At 37.6% G+C, this 23,735-nt stretch overlaps 1 long non-coding RNA gene across 1 annotated transcript; it reads right to left on the reverse strand.

The window, feature by feature from the left end:
- LOC128586619 (uncharacterized) lies at positions 1–23,735 on the reverse strand. Its single transcript, XR_008380272.1, has 4 exons — positions 23,674–23,735; positions 20,123–20,317; positions 1,353–1,637; positions 1–527 (listed from the first exon to the last, which is right to left on the reverse strand). It is a non-coding gene; the product is annotated as an uncharacterized LOC128586619 (long non-coding RNA).

The raw sequence follows: 23,735 nt of genomic DNA on the forward strand, positions 1-23,735 counted from the left end.
CATGAACAGATGATTTCCATCAAAATACTTTTAAAGAGTGTTTTCTCGCACACAGTTATATTTAAGTAGTTAAAAACACAAAACACCCACTTCAAAAATGTAATTCAAATATAAAGTCTAGTAGAACCGCCAATGTAACAGATCTAGGATTTTATATTCTGAGTCAGAATTAGGGCCCATCCAGCCCTGGGCTCTCTTATGACAGATGTCAGGGTTGGAGAAGGCACGGTTAGGATGAAGGCATGGATGGTGGATGGTGGAGAAGGCATGGATGGGGAGAAGGCACGGATGGTGGCTGACTCCATGAATTGTCACTCACCTTCTACCACTAACCCAGCTTTGCTCCACATGGTTCAATGCCAAGCGTGCCAACCCTGGGTTTTGATTTCCTGGCCTCATCCTGAAAGTGTTCTTCACAGGCTCAAGGAGAAATACCTCGGGGGCTTATCTTGAATGGTTCAATAGGTGTAGTGGGAGTTGACCTATGTAATCTTCTCAGCAGTCCCATCAGGTTGATTGCCCTCATTCTGCAGTTGGACAATAGAGGCACAGAGAAGCTAAGTAACTCATTGAAAATCACTCAGCATATTGGAAAGGCAGTGATGTGAACCAGGCAGTCTGGCTTCAGGCATGGGCTCTCAAGCACTACATACATTGCTCCTGCAGGAGGATATCTTTACTTCTCATTTAGCCCTAAGTCCATTTTTAGTTCTCATCTATGGCATTGCTTTTCTTTTTGTCTAATGCCTGCCTTTACACTTCTACATTTTAGGTGAACAGCTTATAGCCTATTTCAACTACTTTAAAATATGTTTAAAAATAGACCTTTGGCTTGGGGAATCATTTGGTTCCATCAAGAAGATTCCTGCCCAATATATGGTCTGAATTATGTGCAAATATAGTAAACACACACACACACACACACACACAGCAGGGAATACATAGAATAAACATTGCCTAATGATGGAATGAAGGGGAAGAAACTAAAGGATCAAGTTATATATATATTTCTCAAGAATAATAATGAAAAAGAATGTTTTTACCTTTTGATATGGTTCTGTCAAAAAGTAACTTATCAAAATGTCACTAATCTCTTAACGGCCACATCAAGATGCCCTAATAAACAATTCATATGTTTAAAAAAGCTGCCATTTAATTTGGATCTGGATTCTCTCCTCATTTTGCTCCTGAAACCCTTTAACTAATGTCCTCACAGATTACTAACAAATAGAATACTTTTTGTCAGTAAATATCTTTCCTTTTGTCTAATGCTACTTTCTCCTAGAAAGAGCAGTATTCTTTTTTGGTTTCCTAAATGTATCTCCTTTGATATTTCAGAAAAATGAGCTTACCATTCTATCACTCCTCTGGGAGTGGAAGAGCCAAGGAATACCTAAGAACAGGACATCTCATCATTCTGTTTCTATTATCCATGGTTTACCGAGTGCTGGAAAAGGCAGAAAGGGGTTCTTGCAGTCAGTGAATTGTAACTTCAATGTGACTTTGAGTGCCATTGACTTATGTTTGAAGAAGCTTTCTCAGAGTCCACATGAAGGGATGTTCCTTTAAGACCCCACGTATAGGAGGCAGGCCCTGAAGGCAGAGTCTGGCTGTCTCTGGAATGTCCTGGAAGGGACCTTGGAAGTGGAAAACAAGATAAGTTAATGTGCACCTCAGTTAAAGTTTGCACCTGTTGTTTACAGATGAATGGCTGAATAAGTTTTTGTGGTTGCTCTGTATGGCTTCTTTGTACTTTTATCATAAAAACCATTTTTAGCCAGCTGGTTTTATTATGTGCAGAACTTAGTGTTGTTAAGAGTATATAAGCTTGCAAGAAATAAAGTTAAGTGCTGCATGCCTGAGTGAGCTGTAGCCCTCTGCTTCTCCATAATTCTGAGTGCTGGTCTTATCTCTGCGACCCGGCCCCATCACTTCCAGCAACAGTGGGTCTCTGAACCATAAGAAGTCCATTCTTGAGATACTTTACTAAGAAGAATATGTTCCAGCTCCATCCATGTAAACATGAAAGAGGTAAAGTCTCCATCTTTCTTTAAGGCTGCATAATATTCCATGGTGCACATATAACACAATTTATTAATCCATTCGTGGATCGATGGGCACTTAGGCTTTTTCCACGACTTAGCAATTATGGATTGGGCTGCAATAAACATTCTGGTACAAATATCTTTGTTATGATGTGATTTTTGGTCTTCTGGGAGGGAGGCGGAGGGAGGGTGATTGGTGGTGCATCTTACAAGGGTATATGTGAAACTTAGTAAATGTAGAATGTAAATGTCTTAACACAATAACTAAGAAAATGCCAGGAAGGCTATGTTAACCAGTGTGATGAAAATGTGTCAAACGGTCTATAAAACCAGTGTATGGTGCCCCATGATCGCATTAATGTACACAGCTATGATTTAATAAAATAAATAAATAAATAAATTTAAAATTTAATTATCAAAAAAAAAAAGAAGTCACATCTGAATGTGACAGGGATGATTACATGTCACCCAGAGATCCCCGAATTTGAGCTGGCGGTAATTTGGGGTCGTTCATTGGATTGTTTTCCTTGGTGAGGATGAAATTAGCTGGATGAAATTTGGGGTTGTTTTCCTTGGTGAGAGAGTGAGCATATCAGGAGAGTGATGAACACAGAATTTTAGTGGCTGGAAGGGTGACAGACACTATCGCCCTATCAGTTGTTCTTTGAAACCTGTTCTCCAACTCTTACAACATAGTAAGGGTACAGCTGAGGTGGGGCTGCCCAGATAGAAGCTGCAATTTCCAGTTCCCCTTGTATCCAGTTCACCTTGTGTAGCCAGGTGATTACGTTCTCATGAGGAAGAAGTCACATGGGCAGCTTCTTCCTACCCTGTTTGAAAGGAAATGGCTCGCCCTGGTCTTCTACTCTTTCCTTTCCCGTAGCCTGGAATGCTGATTATCATGTACCAAGTTGGTAGGTCCATAGTCAGGCTGGGCTGCTAAGTGACTAGATCTTCTAGCCTATACCCACTAATACTGGACATTTATATGACAACTGCTATTTTTTTTGTGCCACTGAATTTTTTATTTTGCTTATTGATAGTGACACTTAGTAACCATAATTAAGGTTAATATTCTTTGGAACTGTAACTTTTTTTTTTTTTTGCAGTTTTTTGGCTGGGGCTGGATTTGAACCCACCACCTCCGGCATATGGGGCTGGTGCCCTACTCCTTTGAGCCATAGGTCCTGCCCCTGGAACTTTTTAATGACTGCTATCTTTCATAGAACCTTTCAGCCATAAATACAAGTTTATACTAGAACAGTATCTTTTAAAAATAAAATCCTAAAGGGAATGTTTTAACACTCTTAATACTGAAATTTAACTTATAAAACAATTATTAATTAATTGGATAATTCTGAATGAACTAAGGAGACGCTATAATTTTGACCCTGAGAAACCCATGTTGGACTTTTGGTCTCCAGAAATGCAACAGAATGTAGCTGTATTCTTTTGAACCACTAACATTGTGGTAATTAGTTCCAGCAGCTGTAAGAAACTAACACAGATGTGATAAGCACTTGCACAAGATGGGTGTACAGGGATTTGTTCAAGGGTGAACTAGTCAGGAAGGCTCCTTCGATCAGCTCCTTTGAGACAGAACGTCTGTCAAGCATTCCGCTGACCGTGTTTCTGGAGGAGGCCAGGCTGCCTGCCACACTCTCCCACACAAAAACTGAAGCTATCCTTCACGATGACTGGAAACAGAATAAAAGCCCATCACAAATACTTAAAGGTAATTTAAAACACCATAGAAAAAAGAGAAAATTCCCAGTAAGGAAATGATTGGTTTCTAAAAGGTTAGTCAATGGTTGGAAATCAAAATACATTTTTCCATAGAAATAATATATTTCATGATGAAGTCATCAGAAAAGTCATAAAAACCTACTGAATCTTTAAAATAGCACAAAAGAAAATCAGTTTAAGTTAAAATCTAGGATGAGTAGAGAATGGAAGTGTTGTGGTGCGGCTCTTGCTCATTCACATAAATACATCTGATGAGTCTCTGGGCATTTGTCTCCCATTCCATCCTCAGGCAAAGAGAGAGGGTCCTTCTTACAGCATGAACATGAGAGGCTGGGCAGACTTGGACTAGGGTGGAAACAGCAGAGACCATGAGAAGGAGGTGAAGTGTAGTGTGAAGTAGTGTGTTTGGGAGGTAGAATGACCGTAATGTCATCTGTGAAAAAGAGGCATCATCACAGAGTTCTCGAGTTCACTTTCCCAGCCAATACTCACCTTAAGAGGAAAACATTATTCTTGTTTTTATCACCATTGATTAGTTTGGTTGTTCTAGAACTTCATATCAAAAGAATCATACAGTATGCTTAAACTTATACAACTTAAGCATTATCCAAGTAGTCACATGTAGCAGTAAGTTTTTTTAGTGTATGCATATTATAATTTGCTTATCCATTCCACTATTGATGAACATTTGGGTGTATTCACTTTTGGGTTATTATGATTAAAGTTTTTTATTCTTGTATAAGTCTTGCAGACATACGTTCTCGCTTCTGGTGGGTGCCTAAAATTCGAATTGCTGAGTCATGGAGTAGGTATATGTTTAACTTTAGTTGAAACTGTCACAAAGTTTTCCGAAGAAGCTGTACCATTGTACAGCAGTGTATAAAAAGTTCCAGTAGCTCCTACATCCTCTTAACACTTGGTACTGTCGGCCCTTCTTGTGGGTGTGTAGAGAGTAGTCTCATTGTGTTTTTATTTCAATTTCCCTCATGGCTAATGATGTTGAACTTCTTTCCATTTGATTTCTTGGCCTTTTGTGTATTTTCTTTGTGACGTGTTTGTAAAAATCTGTTGCTCTCCCTCCCGCCTGTCAAAAATTTTTCTTCCAGCCTGTGACTTAACTTTTCATGTCTTTAATTATATTTTTTGATGAAATCTACTTTACCAGTTTTTTCTTTCCCTCCCTTCCTTCCTTCCTTCCTCCCTCCCTCCCTCCCTTCCTTCCTTCCTTTCTTCCTTCCTTCCTTCGACAGAGCTTACCCTGTGCCCTGGGTAGAGTCTATGGCGCTACAGCTCACAGCACCCTCAAACTCCAGAGTTTGAGTGATTCTCTTGCCTCAGCTTCCCAAGTAGCTGAGACTATAGCCAACGGCCACAACTCCTGGCTAGCTTTTCGATTTTTAGTGGAGACGGGCTCTTGCCTGGCTTACTTGACCAGTTTTTTCTTTTATAGTTGGTATGTTTTTTGGTCCCATGCACCTACTTCATGCTCATTTAGATAGTCTTCTGTGTTTCCTTCTAGAAGATTTATAATTTTAGCTTTCACATTTAGATCTATTTAAAATTAGCTTATAAGGTGGGCATGGTGGCTTACATATGTAATTCCAGGGACTCAGGAGTCTGAGAGAGAGGATCACTGGAGACCAGGAGTGTGAGAATAGTCTAGGCAACACAATGAGACACTTTTTTCTAAAAAAGAAAATTAAAAAACATTTAAAATAAAATTAATTTTTATAAATGGTATAAATACAAGGGTCAAGTTTCACTTTTTTCTAGCTGGATATTGAGTTCTTCCAACACCATATATTCTTTCCCCTTGCATTGCATTGGTGTTTGTTATAGGTCGAATAACCTTATATGGCGGATATATATATACATATATATATATATTTGGAGTGTATTCTGTTCTAGCAATCTACTTATTTATATTTATGGCTAGACTCTACTGTATGAATTATTTATCTTTATAGTAAAATTTGAAATTTGGTAATATAAATGTTTCATCTTTGTGTTTAAAGATTTTTTTCAGGCTTTTTGCAATTATGTATCAATTTAAAAACCAGTCTATCAATTTCTACCAAAAAAACCTGCTAGGACTTCAATCAGGACTGCATTGAATGCATAGATTGGCCAGGCAAGGTGACTCATGCCTGTAATCCTAGTGCTCCGGGAGGCTAAGGCCAGGTGGGTGGATTGTTTGAGCTCAGGAGTTGGAGACTACTCTGCACAAGAGTGAAACCTGTCTCCACTGAAAGCTAGGAAAACTAGACAGTGTCCCTGTGAGCTGTGATGCCACAGCACTCTACCCAGGGCAACACAGTGAGACTTTGTCTCAAAAAAAAAAAAAAAAAAACCCAACAAAAACCCAAAATATGAATGCATAGATCAATTTGGGGAGAACTGACAACTTTACGATTGAGTCTTCCAATCTTTGAAATTGACAAATTCCCCTTTTATTAGGTCTTCTTTGACTCTGTAATGTTTTGTGTTTTTTTAGTGTAAATTCTCATACATTTTATTTAGTTCTGTATGTTTTATGTTTTAAAGCCTAGGTGGTTCTTTCTTTGTCTTTAATTATGTTTTATCTGCTTGTTTTATTGATTACCAAAGAGGGGTGTTAAAATCTCCAACTAAGATTCTAGATTTGTCTGCTTTCTTTTAAGTCTTTTCAGCTATTTCCTTCATAAATTTTGAAGACATTATTAGGTGCATAAGTATGTATGTATTTAGTATTGCTGTGACTTCCTCTTATTGCCGTGATCTTCTTAATTATAATAAAATGAATTTCCTTCATTTTCTCTGTTATTCTTTCTTTCTTTCCTTCTTTTATTTTTTAGGGACAGGGACTCACTATGTTGCCCAGGCCGGTCTCAAACTCCTAAGCTCAAGTATCTTCCTACCTCTGCCTCTCAAGAATTACTTCTTTCCCCAAATCTACTTTGGCCGTTATTAATATAGCCACATGAGCTTGCATTTGGTTTATATGTGTGTGGAATATCTTTTCCCATTAATTTACTTCCAATTTATCAGTTAAATACTTAGGTATTTAAGTAATTAAATACTTGTCTCTTGTAGGCACCATATTATTGTATCTTTTAAAAAAATACTCTGACAATATTGTTCTTTTAAAAGTGATAACCACACTTACATTTATTATGATTACTGATATTGTTAGCTTTAAGCCTGCCACATTTGTTTTTTAATTTATTCTTTCTGTTCCTTCTTTCTTTGATCCTTCTTTCCTACTTTCTTTCAGATTAATCAAGTACTTTTTACTTCTCCATCTTTCCTTTTGTCTTTTTAGATGTATTTGTCATATTTTTAATAGTTTTTCTAATGGTTACAGTATGCATCCTTAATTTGTTGCTGTTTACCTACCTTGAATTAGTATTTTACCACCCCTACAAACAGTATTATAATATAGTGTAATTTTAATTTTATGAGCTCTGCTGAATTTTGTATTAATGCTACCATGTATTTTACCTTAAGATGTTATAAACCTTATAATACATTGATAGTATTATGATTTTAAACAGTACACAGTCTTTTTAACAGTTAAAGGTGAAGTCTTCTACATAATCTCCAAAATATGCCCAAACCACACTCTTGATTTTCCAAGTTCTCCCCAACCCAGCTAGGGGCAACTTAATCTGCCAGTTGGCTGAGCCAAACATTCCACATTACCCTGACTCTTTTCTTTTATTCTCACTCCCCAATTCCAGCATCAGAAGTGCTCTCCACCTTACATTCAAAATACCCATAACCAGACTGCTTATCACCCCTCCACTCCTGTGTTCTTGTCTAAACCATTATCGTTTCTTGAATTATTTTAATAGATGCGTAACTGTTTTGCCTCCCTATTCTTTCCCACCTTCACAGTCTGCATAGCACCCTGAGTATCCTTTTATGATATGAAAAAATAAAAAGAGTTAGAGGTGAACATTTTAAGAATACCATCTACATCACAATAAAATTATCAAATGCTAGCCAGGCATGGTGGCTCATGACTGTAATCCTAGCATTCTGGGCGGCCGAGGCCTGTGGATTGCTTGAGTTCAGGAGTTCTAGACCATGCTGAGCAAAAATGAGACCCCATTTCTACTAAAAAAATAGAAAAAAAAAAAAAAAAACCTAGGCAGGCATAGTGGTGCATGCTTGTAGTCCCAGCTACTTGGGAGGCTGAGGCAAGAGGATTGCTCAAGCCCAAGAGTTTGAGGTTGCTATGAGCTATGATGCCACAGCACTCTACCCAGAGAGATGGTGAGATTCTGTCTCAAAAAAAAAAAAAAAAATCAAATGCCTGTGATTAAACTCACAGGAGACGTACAAGTCCTCTATGCAGAAAGTGGGGGAAAACACTGAAAGAAAGACACCTAAATGAATGTATTGAGATACCATGTTTATGGATTGTAAAATTTAATGAATCATTAGATTCAATGCAATGCCAATTAAACCCCCAACAAGTAGGTGTGTGTGTATGCACATGTGTGTGCAGGTATGTGAAACTGACTTTACAATCTTAGGCAAGACACTTAAAAGAAGAACAAGGTGGAGATGTGCTGTACTATGCTGCCGTTATGTGGTACTGCTGTAAGAATAGCCAAGTAGAGGAGTGGGTTCGCTATAGAGAACCCAGAAACTGATCCACGCACATAAGGACCTTTGATTTATGATAAAGTTGCTGTTGCAAAGCAATGGGAAAAAACAACAACAACAGACTTTTCAATAAATTATGCAGGGTGGAAGAAGAAACTTTGATTTTTACATCATACTCTATCTAAAAAGTAATTCCACTTTGATTATAGACATAGATGTATTGAAGTCTTACTTGGTCTGATTAAATAAGATAAAGAAAGAAAAGGCATTTAGATTGGAAAGGAAGAAATAAAATTGTCCTTATTTGTAGACAACATATTTATCCATGCAGAAAGTTCCAAGAAATATATAAAAAAAACCCTAGAATTAACAAGTCATTTGTATTTATACATACCACCAATAAACAATTGAATCTAAAATTTAAAAACAGTACCATTCATAATAGTTTCTCTAAATGGAACATTAGGTATAATTATTACAGGATATGCAAGATCTGTATTCTAAAAACTACAAAATGCTGATGAAAGCAATCACAGAAGACCTAGATAAATGGTGAGACATATCCTTTTCATAGGTTGGACAATTCAATTCAATACAGTAAGATGTCAATTTTCCTCATGTAAATATGAAGATTTAATACAATCTGATTAATATCCCAGAAGAATTCTTTGTAAATATAAGCAAGTTAATTCTAAAATTCTTATAGAAACTAAATTATTTAAAACAATTTTGAAAAACAAAACTAAAAGACTCATACTACTCATTTTAAAGACATCTCATAAATCCACAGTAAAAAAACGTGTGGTACTGGTGAAAGGATAGACAAAAAGGTCAGTGAAGTATAATAGACACTCCAGGAATAGATTGTCACAAATCTGGTCAAATTATTTTTAACTATGACACAAAGACAACTCAATGGAGGACAGTCTTTTCAAAAAATGATCTGGAAAAGATAGACATCCCAAAGCAAAAAAAATTGAACCTTAACCTATATATTACATTATATAGAAAATTAACTCAAATGGATAACAGACTTAAAAATAAAATGTAAAACTATAAAACTCTTAGAAGAAAACATAGGAAGAAATCTTCATGATCATGGTTAGGCAAAAATTTCATGGTTATGAAACTAAGAGCATGATCATAAATGAACAAATTGATAAATTGGACTTTGTTAAAAGTAAAAATGTTTGCTCTTCAAGAGGTATTGTTAAAACCATAAAAAGATAAGCTATGAGGTGGGAGAAAATGTTAGCTAGTCATATATTTGACAAAGAACTTGGATCTAGACTGTACAAGGAACTCATAAAAATTAGAGGGGGTATCCAATAAAAAAAAAAGTGTGCAAAAGATTTGAACAGACATTTCACCAAAGAAGATACATGGATGGCAAAAAAAACCCACATGAAATAATGCTCAAATTCAATATTCATTAGGGAAATGCAAATTAAAACCCAATGGGGTATTATTACACACCTACTAGAATGGCTAAAATAAGATATACTGACAGTATCAAGTGTTAACAAGGATCCAGAGCAGCCAGAACTCTACTCTGATACATGATAAAGGAAGAGATTGGAAGACTGGAAAGGAAGAAATAAAACTGTCCTTATTTGTAGACAACATATCTATCCATGCGGAAAGTTCCAAGAAATATATTTAAAAAACCACTAGAATTAATAAGTCATTTGTATATGCCACCAATAAACAATTGGAATACAAAATTTTAATACAGAACCATTCATTATAGTTCCTATAAATGGAACATTAGGTATAATTACCCAACGGTACATTGATGGTTAAAATGCAAAATGGAACAATCACTCTGAAAAAGTTGACAGATTTTTACAAAGTTAAACAAATACCCACCACATGACCCAACAATCTCATTTCTAGTATTTAGTCTAGAGGATGAAAACATGTCTACACAGAAATTTGTACTAATGTTTAGAATAGTTATAATTCACATCCACCAAAAGCTGAAAGCAATTTAAATGAACAGATGAATGAATAAGCAAACTTCATCCACACAATGAAATACAACTCAGCAATAAAAGGGAATGAACTACTAAACATATAACACCATGGATGAATCTGAAATGCATTATGTTGGTGAAAGAAGCTTGTCTCAAAAGCTTGCTACGCCAGGTATTTCCATTTATGTGACATAGATAAACTATAGAAATGGAGAACAGATTACTGGTTTCCAGATTTAGGGATGGGTTGAGAGACTGGTAGAGGAGAGTTAGAAATGTTCTGTATTGTGTTTGTGCTGGTCATTACAGGTATAAGAATTAAAACTTGGCGGAGGCGGAGCAAGATGGCAGCCGAGTAACAGCTTCCTTGCATCTGGGCACCGTGAGTCTGGGGAGATAGGACTCCAGGCATCTCTGGCTGGTGGGAACTGCCTATCATCACTCCTATGAAGATACAGGGAGTCAGCGAGAGACTTCTGGACCCCAAGAGGAGGACTAAAACAGTGGAAAACTGGCAAGTGGTCGCGTGTGTTCAATCCGTCTAAACCCGCCCACAACTGTAAGTTCAGTAGCAGCGAGACTGCAAACCAGAAAGGCCTTACCTGTGAACTATTTTGATGTCCTTGGACTTGGCACTGAGTTGAACTGCCTTGGGGAAGGCCTGAGCGGGAGTGCGGAGAACTTTGGCCGTTGTCTAGGGCCCCAGTCTGAGCCGCTGAGCCAGACGGAGCTAATAGTGTTTGGCGGTGGGTCACAGGGATCCATTGTCAGTGATCTGCCCCGGCAAGCTCCGCCCTCAGGGTCGCAGAGCTACAAACGGGTGGGAGCTGGTAACCCAGCAACCAAGTAGCCTAAGGGTGGGGTTTGAGCCGCCTTGCATCCCTAACCCTCAGGGGCAGAGTGAGACCGGTTTTGGCACACTGAGTAAGTGGATAGCCACTTCAGCAGCGATTCCAGCGAGAAAGCTGGGAAAGCTTCTGCTCAGCAAGTTTACAAGTTCAAAGTGCCTTTTAAGTAGGCTGAAGAGAGATTTAGGGTGTCTACCTGCTGGGGTTTGAGAAATCAGCAGCCTCCAGTTGTATCAGAACTGTGACTAACATCTCATACCCCAGAAGACCACGTGTTGCCCAGACAATATTCAATAACATATACAAACTGCTTTGTTTTTGGTTCTGTATTTTTTTCTTTTTTTTTTGTTTGGTTGTTTTTTTTTGTTTCTTTATTTTGACGTTGCTGATGTTCTTTTGTTTTTTTAATTTCAATCTTTTCCACACAGATCCCTTTTTCTTTCTCAATTTTCCTAGTTTAATTATAATTTCCCATTGCTGCCTTATTTAATAACTTCAACTTCATTTTTGCTAGTGTTTCTACCGATATAATTTGGTTTTTCACCCAATTTTATCCCCGTAAAGTTTTCTGTTTGCTTCTTTTGGTTTGATTTATAGCATTTTTGTCTTTCCTCTCTACTTGGTGGAGGTGGGGTACTGTGTCTGATCAGGTTAGCAAAGAGCTGCTGACCTCAAGGGAACCACCCAACTGGGCACCCCCAGAAGGTGGGGTTTTTTAAGGTTGTGTCAAAGTACCCTACTGTACACATATATTGCCCTGTCTCCCTCTTTCTGTGCCTCTCTTCTTTTTGTCAATATTCTTTATACCCACCCCCTCTCCTTTCTCTTTCTTTTTTGTCTTATCACTCGGTCCTCCCTTCTTTCATCCCCTTTTCTTGCTCTTCAACCTTCTCACACTTCTGGTCCTGTAACCCTTAGTCCACAGGCACAAGAACTTAAAGAGCAAGAGGAAGTGAAAGGAAAATTAGGGCAAGGAAACAGATAAAAGAAACCACTCATGAGGAAGAATCAGCAGAAAACTCCAGGCAACATGAAGAACCAGTCTAGAACAACCCCACCAAGGGACCATGAGGTAGCTACTGCAGATGATTCCACCAGTATAGAAATGTTAGGAATGACAGAAAGGGAATTTAGAATACACATGTTGAAAACAATGAAAGAAATGATGGAAACAATAAAGGAAATTGCTAATAAAGTGGAAAATAACCAAAAGGAAATCCAAAAACAGAATCAAATAAGAGATGAACGATATGAAGAATATAAAAAGGATATAGCAGACCTGAAGGAACTGAAACAGTCAATTAGGGAACTTAAAGATACAATGGAAAGTATCAGCAACAGGTTAGACCATGCAGAAGAAAGAATTTCAGAGGTAGAAGACAAAGTTCTTGAGATAACTCAGACAGTAAAAGAGGCAGAAAAGAAGAGAGAGAAAGCAGAACGTTCACTGTCAGAATTATGGGACTTTATGAAGCGTTCCAACATACGAGTTATAGGAATTCCAGAAGGGGAAGAAGAATGCCCCAGAGGAATGGAAGCCATACTAGAGAATATTATAAAAGAAAATTTCCCAAATATCACCAAAGAGTCTGACACACTGCTTTCAGAGGGATATCGGACCCCGGGTTGCCTCAACTCTAACCGAGCTTCTCCAAGACACATTGTGATGAACCTGTCCAAAGTCAAGACAAAAGAAAAGATTCTGCAAGCTGCCAGGAGTAAGCGCCAGTTGACCTACAGGGGCAAATCCATCAGAGTTACCGCAGACTTCTCTAATGAAACTTTCCAAGCAAGAAGACAATGGTCATCTACCTTTAATCTACTTAAACAGAACAATTTTAGGCCCAGAATTCTGTACCCTGCTAAGCTAAGCTTCAAAATTGACGGAGAAATCAAATCATTTACAGATATACAAACATTGAGGAAATTCGCCACAACAAGACCAGCTCTACAGGAAATACTTCAACCTGTTCTGCACACTGAACACCACAATGGATCAGCAGCAAAGTAAGAACTCAGAAATCAAAGGACAGAACCTAACCTCAACACTGATGCAAAAGACAAAACTAAGCAATGGACTCTCACAAAATAAGACGAATAGAATACTACCACACTTATCAATTATCTCAATAAATGTTAATGGCTTGAATTCCCCACTGAAGAGACATAGATTGGTTGACTGGATTAAAAAACACAAGCCATCCATTTGCTGTCTGCAAGAAACACACCTGGCTTCAAAAGACAAATTAAAGCTCCGAGTCAAGGGTTGGAAGACAATTTTTCAGGCAAATGGAATTCAGAAGAAAAGAGGAGTTGCAATCTTATTTTCAGATACATGTGGATTTAAAGCAACTAAAGTCAAAAAAGACAAAGATGGTCACTTTATATTGGTCAAGGGGAAACTACAACAAGAAGACATTTCAATTCTAAATATTTATGCAGCCAATTTAAATGCTCCCAGATTCTTGAAGCAGACCTTACTCAGTCTGAGCAATATGATATCTGATAATACCATCATAACAGGGGACTTTAACACACCTCTTACAGAGCTGGACAGATCCTCTAAACAGAAATTAAACAAAGATGTAAGAGATTTAAATGAGACCCTAGAACAACTATGCTTGATAGACGCATATAGAACACTCCACCCCAAAGATAAAGAATATACACTCTTCTCATCACCCCATGGAACATTCTCCAAAATTGATCATATCCTGGGACACAAAACAAATATCAACAGAATCAAAAGAATTGAAATTTTACCTTGTATCTTTTCAGACCATAAGGCACTAAAGGTGGAACTCAACTCTAACAAAAATGCTCAACCCCACCCAAAGGCATGGAAATTAAACAATCTTCTGTTGAATAACAGATGGGTGCAGGAAGAAATAAAACAGGAAATCATTAACTTCCTTGAGCATAACAACAATGAAGACACAAGCTACCAAAACCTGTGGGATACGGCAAAAGCAGTTTTGAGAGGAAAATTCATCGCTTTAGATGCCTACATTCAAAAAACAGAAAGAGAGCACATCAATAATCTCACAAGAGATCTTATGGAATTGGAAAAAGAAGAACAATCTAAGCCTAAACTCAGTAGAAGAAAAGAAATATCCAAAATCAAATCAGAGATCAATGAAATTGAAAATAAAAGAATCATTCAGAAAATTAATGAAACAAGGAGTTGGTTTTTTGAAAAAATAAATAAAATAGATAAACCATTGGCCAGACTAACGAGAAATAGAAAAGTAAAATCTCTAATAACCTCAATCAGAAATGATAAAGGGGAAATAACAACTGATCCCACAGAGATACAAGAGATCATCTCTGAATACTACCAGAAACTCTATGCCCAGAAATTTGACAATGTGAAGGAAATGGATCAATATTTGGAATCACACCCTCTCCCTAGACTTAGCCAGGATGAAATAGACCTTCTGAACAGACCAATTTCAAGCACTGAGATCAAAGAAACAATAAAAAAGCTTCCAACCAAAAAATGCCCTGGTCCAGATGGCTTCACTCCAGAATTCTATCAAACCTTCAAGGAAGAGCTTATTCCTGTACTGCAGAAATTATTCCAAAAAACTGACGAAGAAGGAATCTTCCCCAACACATTCTATGAAGCAAACATCACCCTGATACCAAAACCAGGAAAAGACCCAAACAAAAAGGAGAATTTCAGACCAATCTCACTCATGAACATAGACGCAAAAATTCTCAACAAAATCCTAGCCAATAGATTACAGCTTATCATCAAAAAAGTCATTCATCATGATCAAGTAGGCTTCATCCCAGGGATGCAAGGCTGGTTTAACATACGCAAGTCTATAAACGTTATCCACCATATTAACAGAGGCAAAAATAAAGATCACATGATCCTCTCAATAGATGCAGAAAAAGCATTTGATAAAATCCAGCATCCTTTTCTAATTAGAACTCTGAAGAGTATAGGCATAGGTGGCACATTTCTAAAACTGATTGAAGCTATCTATGACAAACCCACAGCCAATATTTTACTGAATGGAATAAAACTGAAAGCTTTTCCTCTTAGAACTGGAACCAGACAAGGTTGTCCTCTGTCACCTTTACTATTCAACGTAGTGCTGGAAGTTCTAGCCAATACAATTAGGCAAGACAAGGAAATAAAGGGAATCCAAATGGGAGCAGAGGAGGTCAAACTCTCCCTCTTTGCTGACGACATGATCTTATACTTAGAGAACCCCAAAGACTCAACCACAAGACTCCTAGAAGTCATCAAAAAATACAGCAATGTTTCAGGATATAAAATCAATGTCCACAAGTCAGTAGCCTTTGTATACACCAATAACAGTCAAGATGAGAAGCTAATTAAGGACACAACTCCCTTCACCATAGTTTCAAAGAAAATGAAATACCTAGGAATATACCTAACGAAGGAGGTGAAGGACCTCTATAAAGAAAACTATGAAATCCTCAGAAAGGAAATAGCAGAGGATATTAACAAATGGAAGAACATACCATGCTCATGGATGGGAAGAATCAACATTGTTAAAATGTCTATACTTCCCAAAGCTATCTACCTATTCAATGCCATTCCTATCAAAGTACCTACATCGTACTTTCAAGATTTGGAAAAAATGATTCTGCGTTTTGTATGGAACCGGAAAAAACCCCGTATAGCTAAGGCAGTTCTTAGTAACAAAAATAAAGCTGGGGGCATCAGCATACCAGATTTTAGTCTGTACTACAAAGCCATAGTGCTCAAGACAGCATGGTACTGGCACAAAAACAGAGACATAGACACTTGGAATCAAATTGAACACCAAGAAATGAAACTAACATCTTACAACCACCTAATCTTTGATAAACCAAACAAGAACTTACCTTGGGGGAAAGACTCCCTATTCAATAAATGGTGTTGGGAGAACTGGATGTCTACATGTAAAAGACTGAAACTGGACCCACACCTTTCCCCACTCACAAAAATTGATTCAAGATGGATAAAGGACTTAAATTTAAGGCATGAAACAATAAAAATCCTCCAAGAAAGCATAGGAAAAACACTGGAAGATATTGGCCTGGGGGATGACTTAATGAAGAAGACTGCCATGGCAATTGCAACGACAACAAAAATAAACAAATGGGACTTCATTAAACTGAAAAGCTTCTGTACAGCTAAGGACACAATAACCAAAGCAAAGAGACAACCTACACAATGGGAAAGGATATTTGCATATTTTCAATCAGACAAAAGCTTGATAACCAGGATCTATAGAGAACTCAAATTAATCCACATGAAAAAAGCCAACAATCCCTTATATCAATGGGCAAGAGACATGAATAGAACTTTCTCTAAAGATGACAGACGAATGGCTAACAAACACATGAAAAAATGTTCATCATCTCTATATATTAGAGAAATGCAAATCAAAACGACCCTGAGATATCATCTAACCCCAGTGAGAATGGCCCACATCACAAAATCTCAAAACTGCAGATGCTGGTGTGGATGTGGAGAGAAGGGAACACTTTTACACTGCTGGTGGGACTGCAAACTAGTACAACCTTTCTGGAAGGAAGTATGGAGAAACCTCAAAGCACTCAACCTAGACCTCCCATTCGATCCTGCAATCCCATTACTGGGCATCTACCCAGAAGGAAAGAAATCCTTTTATCATAAGGACACTTGTACTAGACTGTTTATTGCAGCTCAATTTACAATCGCCAAAATGTGGAAACAGCCTAAATGCCCACCAACCCAGGAATGGATTAACAAGCTGTGGTATATGTATACCATGGAATACTATTCAGCTATTAAAAAAAATGGAGACTTTACATCCTTCGTATTGACCTGGATGGAAGTGGAAGACATTATTCTTAGTAAAGCATCACAGAAATGGAGAAGCATGAATCCTATGTACTCAATCTTGATATGAGGACAATTAATGAAAATTAAGTTTATGGGGGGGGAAGCAGAAAGAGGGATGGAGGGAGGAGGGTTGGGCCTTAGTGTGTGTCACACTTTATGGGGGCAAGACATGATTGCAAGAGGGACTTTACCTAACAATTGCAATCAGTGTAACTGGCTTATTGTACCCTCAATGAATCCCCAACAATAAAAAAAAAAAAAAGAATTAAAACTTATTAAACATTATTAAAACTCATAGAACTGTAAATAAACACACAAAGAAGACTGCCTTTTTTGCTATATATGTGTTTATATTTAAAATAACAAATAAGTCAAGAGAAAAATTGATTAAACTCATTATCTTGGCTCAGACTTAAAGTCGTTCCATATAGTGTAGGATTCTGTAGCTAGTAGTGCCATTAAATAAGATGGTTTCTGTCATCTGTAACCCCCCTATGCACCAACATCTTTTAATGGTTATCTATGATTGTATTAAGCATACTTAATGGTGGTCTATCCTCACTTTGAAAATACATTTATTTTTACCTGTTTCAAACATATACTAAAGAGGCAAACTATATGATCAACATATACAAATCGATGGCTTTCCTAATACCAATCAGAAAAAGTACCAGAACAAAAAAGCTCATTAGTCATAACAAGAAAAATCAAAAGGTTCCCAAGAATAAACCAAAAAGAAATATGCAAAAATCTATAGGAAGAAAATAATAAAGCCTAACTGAAGGATTTAGAATATGACTTGAATAAATCTGGTGTTCCCAAACAGAAAATTTTAATGTTGTAAAGATCAATTCTTCCAGTCTCCCAACATTAATTGGTAATGTCACAGCAATTCAATCGAAATTCCAGTTGTATTCTTTGTGGATCTCAAGGTGATTCTCAAAAAATTTTTTAAATCTCAAAACAAACTATAACATTATAATGATTGGAGCAGTTTGGAATTTGGGAAAAGAAAAATAGATTGACAAAACAGTAAACAAGCCTAGGCATATAAAGGAATTTAGTGTGCAATAAAACTGCTATTCCAAATCATTGGAGGAAAGGATAAATTATCAATAAGTGATGTTTAATCTATTTGGGGAAACAAGTAAAAGTTAGGTTCTGACTTCACACTGTATAGAAAAACAAATTCTAGAGAAATATATAAAAAACAAAGCTAGAGAAATATCAGGACAATATTTGTATAATCTAGGAAATATTAAGAAGAAAGGTATTTGTAACTAAGAAACAAAAATCCAAGGACTGTAGAGGAAAATTTCACACATAGAAATCGAAAACTTCTGTAATAAATAATACTAAACAAGGTATAAAGAGGTCCTCAAACTTTTTAAACAGGGGGCCAGTTCACTGTCCCTCAGACCGTTGGAGGGCTGGACTATAGTTTAAATAAAAAACTATGTACAAATTCCTACGCACACTGCACATATCTTATTTTGAAGTAAAAAAACAAAATGGGAACAAATACAATCACACTGCCACATGTGGCCCGCGGGCCGTAGTTTGAGGACCCCTGGCAGAGGAACATATTTGCAACATATTTAACAAAGAATTAAAATTCAAAATGTATGAAGAGTTCCCACACAACTGTACAAAAAAAGACAATACAATAGAAAAATAAGCAAAGATATAAACAAGCCATTCAAAGCAGAAGAAATAAAAATTGCCAGTTCATAAAAAGATATTCCATCAGAAATATAATCAAAGAAGTTTGAGACTATATATATACATATATATATATATTTTTTTTTTGGTAGAGTTTGGAAATTTGTCCCCCAAGCATCCTGTAGACATTTAATCCTTGATGCTGGAGGCGGAGCCTGGTGGGAGGTGTTTGGGTCCCGGGGGCATTGCCCACCTGAAGGGCTTGGTGCTGTCCCACTTGCAGAGATTGAGTTCTCATTCAATTCCTTTGAGGGTTGGTTGTTAAAAAGAGCCTGGCACCTCCCTCCCCTCTTTTTTGCCGCCTCTCTTACAATGTGATCTCTGCAGGCAGGCTCCCTTTTAGAAGCAGTCTGAGGCCCTCACGAGAAACAGATGCTATCACCTTGCTTCTTGCACAGCCTCCACAACCATAAGACAAACTCTTTTCTTTCTAAATCAGACCTCACATATTCCTTTATAGCAACATAAACTCACTAAGACAGTTTTATTCATCTGATCAGAAAACAGAATGAAACAAAAGTCAAAAGGAAAAAAGTAAAGAAGTGGTGGAAACAGGCATGCTTACACACTGTTGATGGAAAAGAAATTAAGCCTACCTGCTGAACAATTTATCAGTGTTTGTCAGAATCATAAGTTCCCTTTACTCACTTCTTGGAAGGATTTCCTACAGAAACAGCTGCACATGTACATAAACAAAAAATTTATTGCAGCATTGTGTTTGGGATATAGCTTGGGTGCCAGAGTCAGACTATGTGGACTATGCCACTAACTAGTTTTCTGACCCTAGGGAAGTTAAGTTTTGTGTCTAGTTTTATCATCTATAAAATGAGGAATAGGATATTACCTACCCTACAAGGTAGTTCTGAGGAAAAAAAAATAATACAAGTGCTCAGGACATGGGCTAGTATATAGTTAGAGCTCAACAAGTATTAGCCAGCATTAATGTTTAAAAAATATTTATTTTTTAACTTAAAAATTTTCATTAATTATTTTTAATTGATAAATAGCAATTGTGTATATTTATGGAGTAACAGTGAAAAATTTGAAATGACTTTATACATGTTCATCAAGATGGAGAAATACTCTATTATTAAGGGACATTCAGACTATGGACTACTGCATGTATGTATTAAAGACTAGGAAAGATTCTAACTAGCACGCCCCTTGTTTGGTTTGTGTAGCTTTTATGGCAGAGGATAGGAACAATCTAAACAAGCACATTTAAAGCTTCAACTCATACACTAGAGTACGTCACATCCATCCAGTCTGTGGACCAAAGCAAATCACATGGACTCTGCCTATCTGGAGGCCCTGGAAGCAACATTACAGATGTATACTCACCTTACAGGGGAAAAAGTGGGTAGTCAGGAATAGTCATATGTTCTGCCAAAGCTGGCTCTCCATGACCCACACTGAGTAGATATCCCATTGTGTGTGTGTGTGTTTATCCTCAGAACTCAAACCTTTAGGCCAGGTGTCCTCAAACTTTTTAAACAGGGGGCCAATTCACTGTCCCTCAGACCGTTGGAGGGCCGACTATAATTTAAAAAAAAACAACTATGAACAAATTCCTATGCACACTGCACATATCTTATTTTGAAGTAAAAAAACAAAACCGGAACAAATACAATCACACTGCCTCATGTGGCCCGTGGGCCGCAGTTTGAGGACCCCTGCTTTAGGCCATTCCAATGGCAAAAACACTATGTTCATGGACACCCCAAGCAAATGAGATTACCATGGAACCTTAAAAATGAAGGTAACTCCTTATTTTTCTGAGTCCCCACTGGTAAGATGTAAATAACTGAGTGATCCTAGATCATTCCCAACTGAAGTTTTTTGCCCCTGCACATTCAAATTTGTATTTAGATACTTATAAAAAATTATTTCATTTAATTTTCACAACAGTATTGGAGGACAGTTACTATTATCCTCATTATAAATTACCATGCCTCATGGACCATTCGGATGCACTCTCTGATGGTTAAAACCCTCTGATTAGGAAGACTATATGTGCCATTTTTTGAACAGTTTCTGGGGATGGAGGTCGGGGAACTCCCTTGATGGTTATTCTGAGGAAAAAAAAAAAAACGTGCCTCAGAAATAGAGGGACGTACGCAACAGGTAGGCTCATTTTCAAACTTAAGACTGGGGCTTTTGGGGGTTAGGGCAAGAAATGGTTTTGTGTTCTTGTCAACCAGAGGACAAAGACAGTCACAAGGAGTTCTTAGAATTGTAGCCTCACACAGTGAGGTCACATTTTAATATTTCAGTGTAGGCTGAATCATGAGAAACATTTTGGCTTCATTTAATTTTTATTATTCCCTTATGTCACAAAGTTAAATTTCCAGAGTTAGAATACTCAAAAACTTTCAAAATCTAGCTGGATGGATTGCATAAATGTAATCCTGTTGGCTGGAAAACATAGGAGTGGACTTGCACGTGACTAATTTGATGGCAAGGCATGATAGTCAAAAGGCATTCAGTTAAAAAGGAAAACAAACACTGTCCTATCAAACAAAATACCCGTGGGCAAGTTTTTCCGTGTAGCTACCTATAATCTTTAACCTATGTCCACATGTGTTTACTTGATAATATTCCAGTTTTATGACCTTACTTTTGGTATCAAAGGAGAATGTAACCCTGCAGTGACCGGACAAGAGTCCTGTAAAGCGGAGTTACTTTGTTGCCATACTTACCCTTTTTGGTATGTTTTCCCTGGCTTTCTGGGTATTAATAATTTCAAACTTAAGTCTGAGGCTAGGGGATAAAATGGTTTTGGGTTCTTGTCAACCAGAGGAGGAAGACAGTCACAAAGAGTTCTTAGAATTGTAGCCTGTCATAGAGATCACCTTTTAATAGTTCAGTGTACTTTGATACCAAAAGTAAGGTCATAAAACTGGAATATTATCAAGTAAACACTTGTGGACATAAGGTTAAAGATTGTAGGTAGCTATACTGAAAAATTTGCTCACAGGTATTTTGTTTGACAGGACAGTGTTTGTTTTCCTTTTTAACTAAATTTATTATGTGTTATTTGATACCATCAATGTATAACCATATCAGGAGTCAAAATAATAGCTATTAAGAAAAAAAAAAGCAATAGCTGTTCCTTTCTTAGAAAGAAAACACAAGTCTCTTTCAACTAGTGTGGTAATTTTTCCACTCAAGGGCAATGACCCAATCCTAAGACCAGAAGTCCAAGTTCATGTACTCAAGAAGAGGTGGGAACAATATTCACCTATAGTCACAGCTTTTATCTAAGGTCCACATCTGACTCATTATTAGATACGGCCAGCTGGTACCCTGATGTTCCCCAACAGAACAAGGACACAGTGGACAGCAAACAATTTATTTCCTAATCTTTGCTTGATCACGCTTATTTTGGTAGGGTTTGTACAATACTAAGGCCTGCTAATGGTATGAGTTGGTTATCATTAATCTTGTGGGGCTGCTATTCCCAAAGGATTTATCTTTTCTGTGGGGGAATAAAACAAAGATTAATATGGACATAATGATTGTATAACTTTAGCGATGAATAAAATAAGAGTTGGGGATAGACTTCACTCTGGCGTTAACATTGACTCACTAGAAAACATTGGCTAAGTTTCCTAAACTTTCTGTGTTCATCTGTAAAATGTCTTCTCTGTACGTTAAGGTTAGGTTATAACAATCATAGGTCCTATGGTGGCACCTGCGGCTCAGTGAGTAGGATGCCAGCCCCATATACAGAGGGTTGTGGGTTCAAACCTGGCCCCAGCCAAACTGCAACAAAAAAATAGCCAGGCATTGTGGTGGGCGCCTGTAGTCCCAGCTACTCGGGAGGCTGAGGCAAGAGAATCACCTAAGCCCAAGAGCTAGAGATTGCTATGAGATGTGACACCATGGCACTCTACTGAGGGTGACAAAGTGAGACTCTGTCTCTAAAAAAAAAAAAGACATACATAGGTCCTAGGTTTTAGAATTGCTCCACAAACACCTCCTTCCAACATTGAACAATACTTAACTATGTGCACACTACGTGCCACTGTTCTAGGCACAAGTCCAACATATCATAAGGATGAATTTATCTTTTTTTCTGCACACCAGCTTTCACCGCCCATCTTCTCCATCTCAGTAGCTCCACTGACATCCATCCGTTACCCATAGAAGATCGAAAACCCTTGGAAATCAACCCAACTTTTCTCTCTTCCTCAGCCCTTTATCTAATCAGTGACCAAGTCTCCTCAAGTGTGCCCCACTGACTTTCCTTTTTTGAGACTGAGTCATGTTCTGTTGCCTGGGTAGAGTGGAATCATCTTAGCTCACTGCAACCTCAAACTCCTGGGTTGGTCAAGGGACCCTTCTGGCCTCAGCCTTGTGAGTAGTTGGGACTACATACTGGGGCCACCACACCCAGCTGATTTTTTCTAATTTAGTAGAGATGGGGTTTCACTCTTGCTCAGGCTGGCTTTGAACTCCAGAGTTAAAGTGATCCCCTTGTTTCATCCTCCCAGATTACAGGTGTGAGCCACTGTAACCAGCCTAATTTTTAGAATCTGTTACCTCCTTGCTAAGAATGCCTCAGTTTCTTTGCACTTGTGGTTTCTCTGCCTTGAACACCTTCCTCCAAAGGTGGCTCCTCATCATTCAACTTTTAGCTCAAATGTCATCTTTTCAGGGACACACTCTTCAACCCATTCTCTCCAGAGCTACCCTCAGTCCCACTGTCACTGTTGCACTATCTTTTTCGCACTATACTACTTGATAACTTATTTGTACCCCTTCCTTTTTCTGTATTTCTCCATTACTAGAATCTAAGTTCCATAAGTACAGGGAACTTATCCTTTTCACTCTTTTCTATTCTAGATAAAAGAGATATGATCAGTAAAATCACTCTCTTTTGTACTTACCTGGAAAACATCGAACCCTGGTAGAATCCAATTCTCTAACTCTTCCCCCAACCTGTACACAG

This window comes from Nycticebus coucang, chromosome 5 (genome assembly GCF_027406575.1).
Source record: "Nycticebus coucang isolate mNycCou1 chromosome 5, mNycCou1.pri, whole genome shotgun sequence".
Taxonomy (NCBI): Eukaryota; Metazoa; Chordata; class Mammalia; order Primates; family Lorisidae; genus Nycticebus; species Nycticebus coucang.